This window comes from Gopherus flavomarginatus, chromosome 10, assembly GCF_025201925.1.
Source record: "Gopherus flavomarginatus isolate rGopFla2 chromosome 10, rGopFla2.mat.asm, whole genome shotgun sequence".
Classification (NCBI taxonomy): Eukaryota; Metazoa; Chordata; order Testudines; family Testudinidae; genus Gopherus; species Gopherus flavomarginatus.
This window is the reverse complement of record NC_066626.1, coordinates 74,888,716-74,908,543: the sequence shown is the minus strand read 5'-3', so window position 1 is coordinate 74,908,543 and position 19,828 is coordinate 74,888,716. Positions and strand designations below refer to the sequence as shown.

Sequence of the window (19,828 nt, the reverse complement as noted above, 5' to 3'; positions counted from 1 at the left end):
AAAATGCTGTGGTGAGCCTTAGTTTACTGTTTGTAACGCACATGGAGAGTGTCACGTGGAAGAGGCAATGGAGGGGCAAATCAGCCTAACTCAGGAGCAGAGTAGAGGCCCAAAAGAAATCCTCTGATTTAACCTTTGAGTCCCACCTTACAAGTTGCTTTCTGTTACAATGAGAGCACTGTGCTTCCTATTAGTATCTCACTTATCAAGAGTGTGATGTGCCCATCTCTCCCTGCAGGGCATGAAGAGATATAGAACAAAAGGGTATTTATTAACTCCTTCTCTATAACCATTGCATCAATTTGTTAGTAGCCAGATCAATCACATGGGTTTTTAATTCTTTCCATCTTGATCTTCTTAAAAGGATCCTCTTTGATCAGCTTGTCATAAAGCTCTTGTAAATGTTACAATCAGTCCGGACCCCATCATGATCAACAAATCCTGGCCCATTTCTTTAGCAGTCACATGTAAACTTCTATCTGCATATGCGGCTACATCTCAATACCACTAGGTGTCCTCTATTACTAACTAGCGCTCCGTGCGAGGCATTAAACTCCAGGATAAGTTGGGGGCTGTTTAAGTTGTCATTTGTATAGCTTGGCTGCACAGTTCCCATCCCATGGAACAATGATTGTCCTTCGGGGCAATGAACCAGGGACCGTTATTAGCTGAGAGTTGAACTATTTTCACAGTGGTAACATTTATAATTTCAGCAAAGCTCTTGCACTGGCTTGGTTCCGATCCCACGCAGTCAGAAGCTCCAGGTGTGGTTGATTTGAGTGTCTCTAGCTCACGCTGTCTCTCTCTCTCTCTCTTTTTTTTTCCCCTCTCCATTTAAAAAGGTTATTTACAAAACACCAATCACGCATGAAAAGCAGATCAGTCTTTGGGCTTGGCTTCCTGGTGCTACTCCCCAGACTTTGTTATAGAACACATGTAAGTAATATCGGGCTTGATTCCTCTCTGTGACAAAGCTCCCATCAGCACAAGGCAGCGTGTGTATGGGCAGGGATGGGGGCATCGAGGGTCAGATCGCTGCTTCTGCACAGCCTCACGGGACCGTACGTCAGTGGCAGATTGGTGTAGCATAGCACAGCCACATGCCCTCACCACCCCACCACTCCCTCTCCCTCCGCCTCCCCTATGCTCAGGGGGCTGGCATGGGAGTATCCCTCCATAAGGCTATTTGCAGCCAGAATCCACCCCTTTGTGCTGCCTTAATGGAAAGAGAACACCACATGCTGTATGTAAGCAGTCCACCTAGCTCCGCCACATACCCCCCGCATTACACTCCGGAATAATCACAAATGCATGTGTCCGCCCACACACGTGTGCACGCACTGCCGAGATGATTCCAGTTTAACATGCAACTAATACCCTTCAGGCAATAGGAATCTCACCTAAAATTAGAAAATATTTCTGCCGAAAGCAAACGGAACAAAGTCAATGGAATGGCACTCGTGCTTGATTAATCAATGAGGTTAAACGGAGGTTTGCATAGGAGTGAGGATGTCAGGATTTGCTCACTTGTTGTTTTAAAGTGATTTTCTTTTAACTGTGATTCATGCAATCCTTCAGTACTTGAATTCTGTTTTCATTATGAAATGCTCAGCACTTTGTGAGTGTAGGGTTGCTTGTGATTGCCAGCAGTTATGCAGACACCAGTTCCATAGGAACTAGACTTTGACCACCAACTCACACAGACCACTGCCTAAATGTGACTTTAGGTCACTCTCAGTCTAGGCTAGGTGTGAACTGCTGACCAAGCCGTTGAGCATTCTGGGAGCCATTTCCAACCACCCTGAGGCATCTGCTCACACTTCAAGCAATTTACTGATACTACAGATACGCAGCTTGCTGGTGACTGTGCTGACGGCATCTATATTTGGCCACAGATATCAGAGGGGTAGCTGTGTTAGTCTGGATCTGTAAAAGCAGCAAAGAATCCCGTGGCACCTTATAGACTAACAGACGTTTCGGAGCATGAGCTTTCGTGGGTGAATACCCACTTCATCAGATGCATGTAGTGGAAATTTCCAGGGGCAGGTATATATATGCAGGCAAGCTAGAGATAATGAGGTTAGTTCAATCAGGGAGGATGAGGCCCTGTTCTAGCAGTTGAGGTGTGAAAACCAAGGGAGAAGAAACTGGTTTTGTAGTTGGCAAGCCATTCACAGTCTTTGTTTAATCCTGAGCTGATGGTGTCAAATTTGCAGATGAACTGAAGCTCAGCAGTTTCCTTTTGAAGTCTGGTCCTGAAGTTTTTTTGCTGCAGGATGGCCACCTTAAGGTCTGCTATAGTGTGGCCAGGGAGGTTGAAGTGTTCTCCTATAGGTTTTTGTATATTGCTGTTCCTAATATCTGATTTGTGTCCGTTTATCCTTTTCCGTAGCGACTGTCCAGTTTGGCCGATGTACATAGCAGAGGGGCATTGCTGGCATATGATGGCGTATATTACATTGGTGGACATGCAGGTGAATGAACCGGTGATGGTGTGGCTGATCTGGTTAGGTCCTGTGATGGTGTCGCTGGTGTAGATATGTGGCCACAGATAGTTATGGTCCTAACTGCAGAATAATATGCTGTCCAAACAGTGTACGCCATTGGTAAACAAATCTACTGGCCCCTCACCCTGCCCCCTAGACAGTTCAGAGGGTTTATAGCCACTTTTATCCAAAGTCAAATTCTGCCAGGAAACCAAAATCCAGTGTTCGAGCAGGCTGGGAAAAAGAAAACATTTCGTGAAAATTTAATCCAAAAATTGCCAATTTTTGAATTTATTTTTTTTAAAGAAAGTTTCCTCCAAGTTGTGACTAGCTCTATTCAGTGTTATTGAGAAGACCAGCAGTGGGGATCTCTTCACTGGCAAAGTGTCCTTTGTAGGTTCCGTTGAATAGAACATCTTCAGCTTTATTTGAGTGTGACAGTCTGATTCTGAACCTGCTGAAGTGCACTGCAATAGGCATCACATTATGTAAGGTCTCAATCCTGGGAGAAATTTACTTCCCATTGTTTAGCTAATACGTCCCAGGATTGGAACAGTCTGCTGCTGCTGCCCCAGACAGCAGCTAGATGAAAGCTGGATTGTCACTTCTCATTTTATCTGTTTTACATTTTTTTATTTTATGTGGGTGATGTGAATGAAGAGAGGCATCTGTCTGATTGGAACAATCACTGCTAAAGCCCAGGAGTCAGGAAATGTGAGTTCTCCTCTTGACTTTGACAAATTAAGCCGACACTTTCATACTTAGGTGGCCTAACGGTAGGCTCTTAAATCCTTATGGGGGTGGCCTGGATTTCAAAGAAAAGAGATGTCTGAGGTTAATGAGAGTGGTGAGTAGTCAGCAACTCTGACCATCAGACCATTTTAGGGGCCCAAACAGGTATCTGGATGCCTGGATTTAGGTGGATGGTGGTTTGACTTCAGCCTCACTTTGCTGACCTAAGGACTTCCCGATTCTGCCTGCCAGGTGATTAATAAATGGCTACCTTGTTTGGAAAAGGCTGCCTGTGTCACTGCCAGTATAGAGAGCACTGCCACCTGAAGGCTACAGTAACAGCCTCCTGCAGGAGTCTGACTTGGCTGGATTTGCAACAAGGAGCCATGGAGAGAAACAGGGTTTGCCGGTGCCAAAGGTCCAGTCTCAGAGTCTTGGAGGCCATGAGCCTGTCCTTGTGGAATTGTGGGTCCTTGGGGCATGTCATATTAAAGGTGTCACTCTCAGGAGACTGGTTAAAGGCTGGGCATAGACCAAACCCTTGAATTCAGTGACAGGCCCTGACTCAGCAAGATACTTAAGTATCTAATCTCAAGGACACTACTCAGCTATGTAAAGTTAGGTGCAGGATTAAGTATCTTGCTGAATTGTGGCCCAAGGTCAGAGCCTGATCCTACAAACCCTTATTCACACAAAAGCAACAAAGAGTCTTGTGGCACCTTAAAGACTAACAGATGTATTGGAGCATAAGCTTTTGTGGGTGAATACCCACTTCATCACCCACGAAAGCTTATGCTCCAATACATCTGTTAGTCTTTAAGGTGTCAGGGGGCTCTTTGTTGCTTTTTACAGATCCAGACTAACACGGCCACCCTCTGATACTTATTCACACAACTCAGCTTCACTGATGCAACAAATCTCAGCATCTTTAATAGGACCAGGCAAGTGAAAAGGACTACTCGGGTGTGATGGGGTTTACAGGACCCGGATCTCCACGTCGTGGGAACACAGTAGTTGGCTGAGGTTGGCAGCATTCAGCACTATGGGTATAGGTATAATGAGGATGTGACACAACCGGCTGATTTGATTTCTCAGCCCTAGACAAATAGGTAGGTCAGGGTTACCAAAAGGTTAATATCCCTGCCACTCCTGTCAGGAGGGGGCCTGCTATATTAAATAAAACGTCAGTATCTGTGATCAACTTGGTAAGTTTAAAACAATTCTTAACTCCACAAGATCTTGTTCTGATGAACCAGCCACTGCTCAATCCTGGAAATGCAGAGCACCTGCTGTGAATTTAGAGTGGTGTTTCAGACTGTGCTCAACAAATAATCATTTCTTTTGTGCTGGAGGAGGTAGAAAATTCTTAGGGCTAACAAAATCCATTCGCTTCATTTATGTGACAAAACCAGTGAACAAGCCCGTGTGTAAATAGCTCTGTCTGGATGACTAATGAAATGGTCTCACACTCCAGAAACGCCTTAAGGTCCCACTGCCAAATTTCCCAACCCTCAGTCCACCTTAAAGCCAACTCACTGGAGTACACTAGGCGGACTAGTCCATTTGTCAAAGGGAGGGTCCATTGCTTTTTCTGATCCAGATTTAAAGAGCAACTTTGCCCCTCGCGACTAGACTGGCCCCAGTGGGGATGGGCTGGCGGCTCTGAAGCACCCTGCCGCTTTCCAAAAGACCCCAAACAGCTGATATTTTGCCCACCTAATTAGAAACTAACCCACCCAGCCTCCCCCTTTAGAGCCGTTCTATTTTTAGCCGCAGATATTGCAATATAAAGAATGGTTGGAGTGTAAATCTGCCTGCAGAGAGACTGCTGCAGCTTTAAGAGCAGCTGGGGCAATTAGACTGAAAGGGATGGTGGTGGGGGTCTAATGAGCCTCACTTCTCAGGCACTGCTGGGTCTCCAAAGGCATGGGGCTACTGTAGGCTAGAAAGGAGCAGCTGGATCCAGACAGGGCACTTTCTTTGGGACAGGACAAGACTTGGGTCTGCTTGGTGAGTGTAATGAACTGTGATCATTGAGTGTTGTACTTGAATCCTGTTAAGCACTTTCATTATTATAGAAGGCTTGGGTTGTCAGCTGGGCTTGTGCAGACTGAACTGACAGTTGCTTTTGCTCCTTTACCTCCCGTTGGAAGGCAGGGGGGCTGGCGTGTGTAGCTTTCTTTGAATACTTCTCCATGTAGGACTATGTGAAATGGACAGATCTGTTGTGATCCACTCCTGTATTGAGTCTGAAGAGGTGTGTGTGGTTGTGTTTGAAACGTGTCATAAACAAACTTGCTGTGTAGAAGCAAAAAAAAAAAAAAAGTCGAAGTTCCCCTTGCAGTTCTGGGGGGGTGGGGGGGATGGGGGTTAAAACACTTTCTTTTTAAAAAGAGAAGTGAGCTAAGGTTTGATAGGACAGTGAAGCATTACAGCTCTGTTGGGAGACAATACATGGAATGTTTCTTAACTGTCTAAAGATGCTTTTCTTTCTAAAACACCCAATACTTTCCAGCTAAAACTTTGCTGTAGCGTATGGCACTCTCCGTTATTTTCTCTTACTCCCAGCAAGATATGGTCACTATGGACACTTTTTCCTTGATTTGATGTGAGCCACGTTTCATAGACTCCTTCGTGGAGAGAGATTCCTGGGCCATGTCACTTTCTCTTTTTCTACAGTCAGTGTCAGAAAGAAATGACTTCTCCACAATAGGGGTTTTGGAGGCAACAACTTCAAGGGTCACCTTCTCAAAAATATTTCAGGGGTGCTGGAACTAGGGCTGCTGGGGTGTGGCAGCACCCCCTGGCTTGACATGGTTTCCATCATATACAGGGTTTACAGTTTAGTTCAGTGGCTCTCAACACCCCAACTATAAAAATTGTTCCAACACCACTGAACATTTGCTACTTTGTTTTCCGTTGACATGATCACCTTTTTAAAAAGGGAGGAGGGGGGAAGTGTGTGCCTAGTGGGTCTGATTATCTGTAATGAAAATTCAAAGATAGTGCCCAAGTACAGAGGGGCGGAGGAGATTCTTAGTGATAATCTGTAAATTAAATACCTTCTTTTATTAAGTGTCTCTCACACAAGAGTGAACCAGTAAGTTCAGGCTTACGTTTTTTCAAAGCTGCCTAGGAGGTTTGGATGCCTATGTATCATTAACTTTAATGGAATGTAGATGTCTAGATCTCTGAAATTCCCCACTTCGTTGGCTGGTATTAAGCTGGTTTTGGACTATAGCATATATTTGAAAGCTGCCTGGAAAGTGGAGCCTTTCATTTTGTATCTTTGTTCTAGAGCCCAGAGTAGTTTGCCAGACTAACTGGGATCTGTAGATACAGAAGCTTCTGTATTAGAGGTAATGGAAACCTTTTGTTACCAAAGACAATGTGAAATATATTTAATAAGACAACTAATTGGCTTTACCTCTTATTTGCCATGGGACAAAGTTCTAGAAACTTGTGGCGAAAACTCCCCAACTACTTCAGCTTGTATCTGTGACCACTGGTGTTGTGAATTAGTAAGGATACTTTGTACTACTATCCACCAAGAGCTCTACTTCGCAAAAGTAGTAAATCCCCATTTTACAGACTGAGAAACTGAGGCACAGAGAAGATGCCTCAACATCTCAAGATGAGGCAGGAAAGATCAGTGCTGGAATTAGAACACAGGATGATGGACTCCCCATCCTGTGCTCTAATCACCAGGTCATGCCGTGCAGCAGAATAAGTCTGATTTATTAACAGTCAGTGTTACTCTAATGATTTTATATATACATTTCTAACAGTTCCAGTGTGAAAGATGTAAACTTTAGACTGTAAGCTTTTGTGTATACAGTCTGTAGCACAATGAGACCCTGGCTGAGTCCTCAAGGAACTACCGCAATGCAAATAAATAACATTAATCCTGGAGCATTACTCTGTGTAAAGTCAGTTGGCCAAAATCTTCAACTTTGGTTACCTAATATTAAGTATCTTGGCCATTACTATACTGGGTCTCATTTAAGGTTACAGTTTTAATACCAGGCTTATTGCAACTTTTAAGGGGCACCATCAACAAGAAAATCATATTTGTCTGATCTGGAAAATATTGTTGATACAATAGCTATGAGTAACAACTAATGCAACATTCTTGCGGTCAGATCTAAATGTTTGTATTTGCAGAGTGCGTGGCTGAAGTCAATGGGACCCTGCATAGGAGCAAGGAGCTATCCACACCAATCTGATTGCAGGGTTGGGGCCTGGGATTGCAATAATCAGTTTTCGCTGTTTTATTTTTTTTTATGTGTATTTGGAAGCACGCTCCCCCTCTGTGTTGCCTCGAACCTGAAGCCCATTTTGCACAGGAGACACCATTGCAAAAGCAGGCCTCAATCAATTTGTTCCTTGATAGAAAGACTCTTTGGATTAAAAGACCCTTTGCAGAGAAAATTTAAAAAAATATAATTTTCAAAAAAAATCAAGCCCATGCTGTTTACTAGGAATCCAGCTTTTTGTTGAGAGCCCTTCTCCATTACTTGGTTCCCAAAACCTAAAGCTGACAACGTCCATCTAAATAATGGTGCAAAAATGAGAGAGAGAGAAACAGAGACAGACACACACACACCTGTTCAGCACCAGCTATTATTCATAACTCTTCCCTTAATTATTTGAATTTCTTCTTCCTTCACTCCAATGCATCCTACAAAATACCATGTGTAGCCTGACTATGCAAAATGGGCTAAATTCATCTCGGGCGTGACTGCACTGAAGTCAACAGTGCCCATTTTTCTGGAATGATATGAAAGGCAGCTTATATTTATTGGAGCTTTTGGTGGGGATTTTCACAAGCTCAAGATTTTGACAAAAGTAATAAAAAAACAAAGCTTTCCTTTTTCACAGGGTGTTTTTGTTTTGTTTTTAAACAGGGACTGAACCTAGCAAAAGCAGGGAGAAAAACTGGCAGTGCAACCAAAAGAAATTTTTTCCTCTTGGCACTGAAAAAGATAATTGACGTTTTGGGGGTGGAGGGAGGGGAGAGAGATGAACGGTTTTTAAAATAAAACCTGAAGGAGAAGATGTTTTACTCTTCCAAACTGGCAGGACTGCTGCCTCATACCTGCACCTAGTGCTGGAACTGGCACTGAAGCAATTGATGTAAATCCAAATGAATGTAGTGCAAATGAGTGTAATGAATCATCATAACTGGCATCTTGCCCTAGATTCCCTTGCACTTTCTGGCACAAAATACAGAGTTGGGTTTTATACACCGGGGATAGCTTTCACAGCTATTTCAAACCACAGAGTATTCTGGGGTGATCTGAGGAGTCCCTGTCATGCCTAGCAGGGCTTACACGCTGCTCTGCTGATAATTCTGTTTGCACAGTCCATTTGGAGGTCTTTGTGAGGGGTGGTGAGGGAACCTGTGGTGTTTGCTATGTCCTTTTCTTTTCTTCTTTCTTTTATTTTCCTACCTCCCTATAGTGGGGGTCACACAAGGCCTTAGGCATCGCCTAAACTCTCAAAATAGTGCCTTTGCACTAGCTCAGTGCATAGGGATGAATTTCATGCTAAATAAGGCAGGAAGTGAAACCAAGTCTCCTGAGTCATAATTCAGTGCTTTAACCACAGACCCAGCCGTCCTCTTAAAACGGCCCATCTTTCCTCAGGATCTGATGTTCTGTGGATTTTATCTAATTGGTCTAGCCCACTTGTGTGAGGTTCGCTCCACTGGTTCCAGCCATTGGGAAACGAGGAGAAACTCTCCAACAGTTGGACCTTCTCTCCAATCTAGCCTGCTTTCTTGCACCCAAGAATTCTGCCATCCTGAAGAAAGAACGGTGGCTCTCAGGAGGAAAGTTGTGTTTTTGTGATTAAAGCTCTGGATTATGACTCAGGAGCCTTGGGCACACTTCCTTCCTCTGCCACAGACTTTCACTGTGACCTTGGCTAACTCATTTGATTTCTCTGTGTCTTATTTCCCCAGCTTCTGCTTGCATGGTACATCTTTCTCTGTCTTGTCTATTTCGATTGCAGGGAGGAAGGAATTATCTTTTCCTATGTCTACATGCAACCCCTAGTACAGTGGGGCCTCTTGACACAACTGTAATACAAATAATATTAGTGAGGCCATAACAACAATGACATGAGACGAGTATCTTCAGAAGCCGCTCTGTAATGACAAAGTGTATAGGGGGGAGTGGGAAAGAGACTCTGATAAGGAATTCATTTTCAAGTCTCCAGGAAGTTATTATAAACAAGGCCGAGAAAGAGAAATGATCTTAAAACTTATGGAAACCTACCTTGAAAGTGGCCTTTTAAAAATCCAAGTTGTTGTTCTCAGTGTCTAAGGCACTGAAAAGTTAATGAAATATAGATCACGGGATTTGGAGAATTCAAACTAACTGAAAACAGAACTGGCATGAAATCGGCACATGGGAGGAACGTACGCTGCTCAGCTTAGGGGTGATGGCACTTCTTGCTGCTACTGCAGTTGAGAACAGAGAAGATCCTTGGGAGGAGAGAACACAACTATGCTGCCATCCCCAAATGTCACCACCACAGACTAGCTAGAGGAAAAACACAGCTAAGGGGAAAATCCAAGATTTGAGACAGAAGCAGCCAACATCTCAGTGGGTCGATTCTGCTTGGGTACGTCAATGTAAATCCAGAGTAACTCCATTGGCTTCAGCAGTTTTTTACAATAAGCTTGGCCGTACAGATCTTTCCAAACAGAAGGGAGCAATAGATTGATAGATACAAAGGCCAGAAGGGACCATTGTGATCATCTAGTTCGACTCTTGCATAACACAGGCCAGAGAACTGCCCCAAAATAATTCCTGTTTGGTTTTAAGATTTATGGCTCTCTGATTAGCTGTTTTAGAATCCAAATAAGTGATCACTCTGTATGGGCAAATATTGGTGAGGGAGTGATGTGGAGGGAAAATCTGCATGGAGATACAACTGACTAGCTGTCCACTGCCAGGTGGTGGTGATATAACTATGGTGAGATCCAGTGAGATAACTATTGAGGGAGCTGGGGGAAAGCTTGATTGATTTTTTTTTTTTCAAATAGCTTACTGTTTTTTTTTATGGGTAATCTGATTTCATATTGGCTGCGTTTGTGTGTAATTTATCTTTTCAGTAAGTGATGGCAAGTCATTCACATGTATTGAGCTGGCAGCAGTTTCATTTGAGGAAAGATGGTCCAGTGGTTAGGGAACTATCCTAGTAGGTGAGAGACCTGTGCTCAATTCCCTACTCCATCAGACTTCCTGGGTGACCTGGGACAACTTACTTAGGCCCAGATTTTTAAAGGTACTTGGGCGTTGCCACCCTCAGTATGGCAACACCCAACTCTCATTTTCAAAAGAGGTTTTGACACTTCAGCATGAAACGTAGGCTCATAAATCAGTTAGGCATTACAACGCTGAGTGGCACAACACCTAAATACCTTTTAAAAATCTGGGCTTTAGCCTTGCTGTGCCTCATTTCTCCATCTGTATAATGGGAATAACAGCACTTCCGTACCTCACAGGGGTGCTGTGAAGATAAATACATTAATTGTGAGGTGCTCAGATACAGCAGTAAACGGGGCTATATACATATACAAGGTAGATCAATCACGGGATAGCTTTTACTATAGCATTTCCTTCAAAATGGTGGTCAGCCTCTGCTCTCTGCAGCAGCAACAAAACTCTTGGGGCTGGTTTCTCCCGTCTGTGTCCACTTTGCATCTGACAGAAAAGGCCAGGAGAGAATTCCCCTTGTATTGTGGCCGCTCAGCACTTCTGAAAACTAGTCCCTTGGTAACTTGTGGCCAAAATCTGCCATCCTTAATTTCCATTGCCGTTGTCTCCACTGCTTGATTACGAACCACGGAGCTTAGCTTGTTGACTTCGAATGGAAGTTTTCTAAGTAGCTTCCTGTGATGTAGCTCTGCACTGTGCTGGCTTCCCAGGAAATGCAATGCCTGTGTAGCCTCCTCACTCCAGCTCCAAGCCACAGCTCTGGTTATGGGGATATAAATGGCCTGACTCTATGCCCTGGTCTGCACTACGTGTTTAGGTCAAATTTAGCAGCATTAGATCGATTTAACCCTGCACCCATCCACACGACACAGCCATTTTTGTCAACTTACAGGGCTCTTAAAATCGATTTCTGTACTTCTCCCCGACGAGGGGCTTTGTGCTGAAATTGACATCGCCGGGTTGAATTTGGGGTAGTGTAGACGCAATTCAATGTTATTGGCCTCCAATCTATCCCAGAGCGCTCCATTGTGACCACTCTGGACAGCACTTTGAACTCAGATGCACTAGCCAGGTACACTGGAAAAGCCTCTGGAACTTTTGAATTTCTTTTCCTGTTTGGCCGGTGTGGTGAACTCACAGGAGGATAGCCATGTCTGTCCAGGCACCCCTGGTCGACCTCACTAAGGTCTACCAGCTGAGCAGGGCTGAGCGGGACCCCGGCTGGTGGGAGCCGGTGGATGGAGCCCCAGACCGGCAGCAGGCTGAGCCGCTCAGCCTGCTGCCGGTCTGGGGCTCTGTCTGCCAGCCCCGCTCAGCCCACTGCCTGCCTCGGGTGCCGATCATCCAGGCAGGCAGCAGGCTGAGCAGATCTGGCGGACGAGACCCCGGAAAAAAGGCGTGAAATGATTGTCTGCTATTCCTTTCACAGAAAGAGGGAGGGAGGTGGGCCTGACGACATATACCCAAAACCACTCGCAGCAACGTTTTTACCCCATCAGGCATTGGGAGCTTAACCCAGAATTCCAATGGGCAGCAGAGACTGCAGGAACCGTGGGATAGCTACCCACAGTGCACCACTCTGTAAGTCAATGCTAGCCACAGTAGTGAGAACGCACTCCGCAGACTTAATGTGCTTAGTGTGGACATACGCAATAGACTGTATAAAATCGACTTCTATAAAATTGGCCTAATTTCGTGGTGTAGACATACCCTAACTGGCCTGCAAGTTCGTCTTTTGCTCTGTAAATAAGAATGCCGGTGACCATAAAAACCCTGAAAGGTCTGTTTTAAATTCTTTCCAAATAGTTGAGGTGTAACTCAATACAATGAATATCATTTTTCATCATAGAAGCCTTTTTTATTGCTACAGAGTCTGGACACGTAGAGTCTGTCATGCAGCAGCTCACTTCCAAATATGTTCATATTGGTACTTCAGGTTAACAAGGAGATGAGTGTTTATCCCTGGGATGGAAGGGGCCCAGGATTTTCACAACCATAGAAAAATGTCTCCTGCTGGATCACCGATAGCTCTTCCTGCAGCAGCCAGATGTAAACTGAGGTTTTCCTTGCCAAATACAGACCAGACTCATCTAGTCTCAAACTAAGTAAAGAGCACGGCTGGGGTGTTTATGGATCCTCTGTCTCTTTATCAAATTAACTGGCAATTGGACTCTCTCTGATTAAAGCATGATGGACCAGATCCTCAGCTGGTGTAAACTGCTGTAGTTCCATTGAAATAAAAGGGGTTGCACTAATTTAAACTGAATGAGCGGGGAGTCAAATTCAGCTACACTGAGTTACACTGAGGATCTGACCTGTTATGTGTCCAATTCTACTCTGAGTTATATTGATGTAACAAACTTCAGTAGTATAACTCCTGATTTACTCCAATGGAAGTAAGAAGAGAATAGGTTCCTGAGTTAAAAACTCATTTATCAACTGCTTGTTGTTAGATTATTTGTATCATCAGACTAACTTTAAAAAAAAAAAATCAACCTTGATTGCTTAATTGTAAAGGATAACATGTTCAAAACATATGCTTATGTTTCTTTGGGATTTGAGTCTAAAACCCTAAGTCCATTTTGAAATGGGAAATCAGGCTTCAAAGTCACTTGGATGCAGATCTTACAAGGTATTTAGGTGCCTAACTCCTATTGGTTTCAGTGATGCACTGATTTCAATTTCCCATTGACTTAAGTCCCTTTGAGGAGCTGGGCCTTATGTACTTCTGAAAACATTTACCCAGAAGATTTATTATGTCTTAGTTTCTTTAAATTCTCTATTCCAAGATAAACCTGGGTGCGCCCCTTTCCAGATAATGGCTGAAAGGGTTGAAAATAACAGACTTTTAAAAAAAAAAACAAAAAAAAAAAACATGGCTACCATAGATAATCTTGCTAGACAGGTCTGAGAAGCAAGCAATGGCCATTCTTTAACTTGCTGAAACAGCTGCAGTGGAACTTGTTCATTGTCCATAACCCTGACTGGAGATGTATGGAAACATTCTTAAGCTACTTAAAAAAGACAATTATCATGATGATTGATATCTCGGCTAGCATCGCAGACAGAGCTAAATGAAGCATTTCTCCAAAGAGAACCAGTGTTGTGGCTTCCCATAGTTTGAAAATAGATCTATGTTTTAGTAGTAGTTAATTCTCAAATCATCAATCCAAATGCAGTTAACAGTAGAAATCAATATATTTGCAAGAGTTCCGTAATCACGTTTTGGATAGGTAAGACTTCAATTTCTTGATTTCTTTTAATACTGATCTCCAGTACTTACTTGGCTTCTATTACCATAACAGCTGAGCACTTCACAATCTTTAATGGATTTATACCCATGACACCCTTGTGAAATAGGGAAGTGCTACTGTCCTACTTTTTATAGCTAGGGAACTGAGACAGCGACACTAAGAGCATGTCTACACTACGGTTAAAAAAAACCCGTGGCACCAAGTCTCCGAGGCTGGGTCAGCTGGCTTGGGCTGCAGGGCTATAAATTAGCAGTGTAGATATTCTGGCTGGCTCTGGCTGGTGCCCCGGCTCTGAGACTCCAGGAGAGGGGAGGTTCTGTGGCCTGCAGCGTGTGGGAGGTCAGACTAGATGATCATGATGGTCCCTTCTGGCCTTAAGTCTGAGTCTGTGTAGCTGCTTCTTGCAGTTATGCAAAACCATTTAAGTGTTTGGGATTTGAATGATTAAATAGCAGAGCAATTTCTGCCCATTCTCTCATTAATGTCCCTGACAACCCATTTTCCCTATATTTTAAAATGGTGAAAGTAAAATAACATGACATGATGCAGAATTTAAGGTAATTTAGACCCACAAGAAAGTCTTCTCTTGAGATTATGGCTTTGTAGCAGATTGTGAGAGGAAGGGGGTAATTGCCAGCTCAGGGAGATGTACCCCCAAGCTAGGGTACACTGAAAATAGCAGCGTTGCAAACAAGGTATCTCAGTCTAGCTGCCCCAGTATAACCTCTTCCAAAGTCCTAAATACACACTTGGGAAGCTAGCCAGAGCCACTGCAGCTACATTGCTATTTTTCATGCACTAGCATGAGCAAAGCAGGGGACTGGACTCGATGACCTCTCGAGGTCCCTTCCAGTCTATGAGTCTGTGTGTCTGTCTGTGCTGGGAATTCCACCTCCCAGCTGCTGTGTAGACATACCCTTGATGAGAAAAGCAAAGCAGACTTATTTTGTAGGGTGTCCGTATCGCAATATGCTCTGCAGACTTGGAGGCAAATAACAAAGGGAGAGAAGCATTAGGATGTAAAAGCAAAGGAGAAAATGTTTTGGATTTAGACTGGATGAAGGGTCTGTTCCCTTACGACTTGGGAAGAATAATTGCTCCCACTGTAGAAATCACTGGGTGGAATTCTCTGGCATGTGTCATGCAGGAGATCAGACAAGATGACCATAATGGTCCCTTGTGGCTTTTAAAATCTACAAGGTAGATGGAGCATGACTGTGCCAGATGAAATGAGCTTGGGGAGACTTACAAAGACAGATGAAGAGCCCAGATGAACAGTGGGGAGTGGAGAAAAAGATGAGGTAGTCAGAATAAGCAATCTTGGAAAGGCTTTTAAAACCAAGAGTTGGAGGGATGTGGGTTGTACATATGCAATTAATATGAAACAATAAAATTTCCCCCCAAAATTGCTAATGTTGACCAGGATCTTTAAATGAATGAGGAGCCACTGGAGTTGTTTGAGGGTTGGGGCTATGAAGTGTGACTATAATATTAAATAATAATGCACAGTTCTGATGTAATGCTTCTCATCAGTAGGTCTCAAAGTGTTTTACGAAGGCGGTCAGGATCATTAGCCTCACTTTACAAATGGGGAAACTGAGGCACAGAGGCTGGCTGGTGCCTCAGTCTATGACCAAAACCCCTATAAGTTGATAACACATCTGATTTGAAAGTCATCTTTTGATACAATTTTTAAAAATACTTTCTGATAGCTGTGACTGAGACTATGGGAAACTGGCTAATGAGATGATTATGAATTACAGTGAAATATCCCTGGGTTACTGTGCACTAAACACTGTTTAGAAGCCAATGAACTAAAGAGCTTCTAATTTTAAATATGGAGAAGTTGGCACAGTGAGCAGAACTAACTGACTGAATTGTCATTTTCCCCTTCCTTAAAACTGGGTGTATACTGAATTCAGGCAATGCTTGCATGTGGTAAAAGAACATAGACCCACACATGCTGAGGGTTGCAGTGGTTAAACTGAAACATGCTGTGGCAGGAAATAATCCTGTCCCTTAGCAGCCCTGATTTTGGGTTTATAAAAGGCAGCTGGAATTTGTACCATCACTATTATGCTTCTGTGCTTTTTAATAGAAAGAATTGTATATCCAGAAACTTGTCAAGATGTTGTCAAACCAGCTTTATGTTGTATTATGGCTCACATGGTCATGGTAAAAAAAAAAAAAGCACTGTTTATAGTTCTTTCAACTGATAAGATTGAGACTAAGGCAGATCTTGGCTGTGTTCTTGAGACCTTGTCAAAGCCTGTGCGCACGCACACACAAAGTCTGTGGGTGCAGTGGGAGTCCTTGAGGAGAGAAAATTCGGAGTTCCATTGAATTCAGTGTCAAAACTCTTGTTGACCTCAAGATTTAGCACAGAAAGAATACAAAGCACAGTAGGATCCTTACCTGGAGAGAGACCTCAGGCCAAATGATGGAAGCCAAGACACTTCACTGCAAAAAAGTGTTTGATTTTTCTTTCCCAGTGAGATATTACCATATTAGCTGTCCCACTGTAAAATCCTAGTGGAGACAAGGGACCTTTACTCTTTTTTTTTGAGATAGCTAGGACACGTTATACACCGGTGCATGGTGGTCCTTGCCTAATCTACCTCATAACAAAACTACAGATGCTTTTTTTCTCTGCTAGGATTTTACAGTGGGATAGTTAACGTGTTAGTCATCCTGTGGAAAAACTGCATAAAAAATAAAGGTGTATGAAGACAAAGTCTAAATATGGTTCAGTGAAACATTCCACTGAGGAGTTCACCACGAGTACTTAAAACTCATGAGAATTAAAGCGATGAAGCTTGTTTAGAAGAGGAATACCAGCTTGTTCAGCAAGTTTTCATAACATAAAAACTAGGGGTCGTCAAGTGAAATGAACAGACAGCAAGTTTAAAACAAACAAAAGAAAGTATTTTTTCACACAACACAGTCAGTCTGTGGAACTCCTTGCCAGAGGATGTTGTGAAGGCCAAGACTATAACAGGGTTCAAAAAAGAACTAAGTAAGTTCATGGAGGATAGGTCCATCGATGGCTATTAGCCAGGATGGGCAGGGATGGTGTCCCTAGCCTCTGTTTGCCAGAAGCTGGGAATGGGACACAGGGGATGGATCATCTGATGATTACCTGTTCTGTTCATTCCCTCTGTGGCACCTGGCATTGGCCACTGTCGGAAGACAGGATACTGAGCTATATGGACCTTTTGGTCTGTCTCAGTATGGCCATTCTTAAGTATGATGCCTCATCAAAAGGCAAGGATCTGGGTGACTTTTGAAAGACTTTAGTATTCTGGGATACCCATCCACCTTTGATTCCTTGGATAAGATCACTGACTGTCAGAAGGAAGCCAATGGAATTTATTTTTTTAATGCAGCATTCCTGTTTTTGTGGTGTCCAGTTCTACTTGATGCAGTGATCAAAGTGATGCTGCCAGTTGTTCAGGAAATGTCTCATACCGATGGTTAAATGAAGGTGAATTCCACGCAGCATGGCTGGGAGTTGTGTATATGGATAATATACTATGTGTAGAATACCCCAGTGATGCCACTGCCTTCTAAGGCAACTAAATGGGGCAAGGACCAAATCAGGATGACTGTGTCCTTTTTAAACAGTGCTTATATTGGTGCTTTAACTACAAATCTTCTGACCTTCCTAGAAAGGTCCCTGACACAGCTAATAAAGTCCTCTCCTTTTTCCCCTCCCTCCCCCTAGTGAAATAGTGTTTCCTCATCTCCAGCTTAGACCTCCCCCACCGCAACTTGAGACCATGGCTTCTTGTTCTGTCATCCTCCACCACTGAGAATGGCCGAGCTCCATCTTCTTTGGAACCCTCCTTCAGGTAGTTGAAAGCAACTATCAAGTCCTGCCTCACTCTTCCATTCTACAGACTAAACAAGCCCAGTTCCCTCAACCTCTCCTCATAAGTCATGTGCCCCAGCTCCCTCATCATTTTTGTTGCCCTCCACTGGACTCTCTCCAATTTGTCCACATCTCTTCAGTAGTGAGGGGACCAAAACTGGATGCAGTACTCCAGGTGTAGCCTCACCAGTGCCAAAAGAGGGGAATAATCACTTCCCTCAATCTGCTAGTAATGCTCCTACAAGGGCACGCTGCTGACTCATATCCAGCTTCTCGTCCACTATAATCCCAAGGTGGTTTTCTGCAGAACTGCTGCTTAGCCAGTCGGTCCCCAGCCTGTAGCGGTGCATGGGATTCTTCCTTCCTAAGTGCAGGACTCTGCACTAGTCCTTGTTGAACCTCATCAGATGATTAGACTTGAGGCTTCCTCTCTGGTATGCAGCGTCTGGGGTGGGCTGAGCACTTCTGAGACAAGCATCTGATGCTGGAGAAGTTATTTTTGTAGTGTATTAAACTAATTGGACAACCACACCTTGGACTCACTCATGGAGCAAAAGCAGAAGAATTAGATTGTTCAGTGTGGAAGATGCTTAGTGGCTGTGAGAATGGAGGGGTTCTTCAGATGAGATTTATTTTTATTTTTTTGCGTACAGCTATAAGCATCTCTGTGAAGTGATTATGTAACTGATGCCATTTGGAGCTGTGCTGCTGTTTCTAGACTCTCATGTGTTCTGGGTTGAATCTGGAATGTCAGTGCCTTAGGTGACTTTATTGCCTTAAGAATAATTTATGCCCAAAGTAATTCATCAAGTGGAACTATCTAAACTCACTCACTGACTGTCAAAACCATATCTGCCAAACCACAGCTTATAATGAAAGTGTTAACAGAAAAGTAGTGAGATGTGGCAATGATTTGAACAACTCTGGTTGAGGCATACGATATGGACAGCTTTAAGAGGAGTGATGTGGTGGTGACTTAGGATTTCTACTCTTGGTTTTTTCTTTTCTTTTCTTCTCGTAGTGGATCTCTTTACTGAAACTGTATCCCCTACAAATCAGGCCTATCATGCGTATTTCTAAAGTGTATTAATCTTGGACTTCTATCGTCTCGTGTCATGACACCCCAGTTTCATAATTGTTTGCACTGTCTGTAGGCATGTTTGTCCCAGGATATTAGAGAGAACTTAGATGAGGCAGTATCTTTTTATTGGCTCGATTTCTGCTTGTGAAAGAGACAAGCTTTCAAACTCTGTGGCACTCAAAAGGTTTTCTCTTTGGCCAATAGACATTGGTCCAATAAAAGATATTGGTTCACCCACCTTATCTCCCCAGTTCAATAAGTCATTTAAATAGAAAACTCAGAATATGCATGAGCAAAGCATAGACAGCGAGAAGTAATAAAATAATTAGAAACATATTGCAATGCCCGATTATTGACCTTGTCTGTTAAGAACAGTCATTCAAACTAAGGAAAAACTGTCCACTCTGCTACACTGACTCCTGCATTTATAAGTCTCTTCTTGCAGGTGCCAGTGGGGTTGGTGCATAAGGCAAGAGGGGAGACCTGAGCCATGTATTTTAAACTCCATTACTTAAAGTGATTTTTAGCAGTTAAGGTTGCATTAGCACCTCTTAAATGGCTGAGCGTCAAGGCATGGCTAACCCATCAAGAGGTCCTGCTCCCTCTGGAAGGGAGCGCAAGGATGAAAGCCAGATGGTAGCCATAATGCACATAGCAGAGGCCAATTGCAGTTTGCAGGGCTTAGCTGGGAAAGAGTGACTGCAGAGGTCCCAGATATCTACCAGGATTAGATCCTGGGATTCTATAGGGGAACATCTACACTGATGTGACAAAGTACAGGAGTTGAGCAAATGCCTAGAAAATCGAACTTGGAACTGTATGGAAGACCACAGCAGTCGAATGCCATGAAAACAGCATGTATATTTTCAGAATATGGGGAAACCACCGTGTCCTCAAATCAACATTTGAATTATAGATAAATTCTGCCTATCCATCTATCTAACTTCACACCCACTCACCAGTTGTGTTTACAGAAAGTTTAGGGATAATTCTGCATCCCATTCAAGTGCAAGGTGTGGGGGAGGAGGACTGTAAAAGATAATCATAGCCTAGGAATCCACACTGTGGGACTGAAGAGAAGATGTACCTCTCAGCCCCACCACAAGTCACAACCTCCTCAATACCCACCATCGCCGTGCTCTTACAAGCAGCAGCGTGAGAGGACCAGGGCTCAA

General features: G+C 43.5%; 1 protein-coding gene across 1 annotated transcript in view; it reads left to right on the top strand.

Moving 5' to 3' along the window:
• The first annotated feature begins 4,888 nt into the window (after positions 1-4,888).
• Positions 4,889-19,828, top strand: part of MRAS (muscle RAS oncogene homolog) — a 62,534-nt gene continuing 47,594 nt past the window's right edge. The window contains exon 1 of the mRNA XM_050917186.1: positions 4,889-5,228. The gene's annotated coding sequence lies outside the window, so the exon portion shown is untranslated. The remainder of the gene's footprint in view (positions 5,229-19,828) is intronic.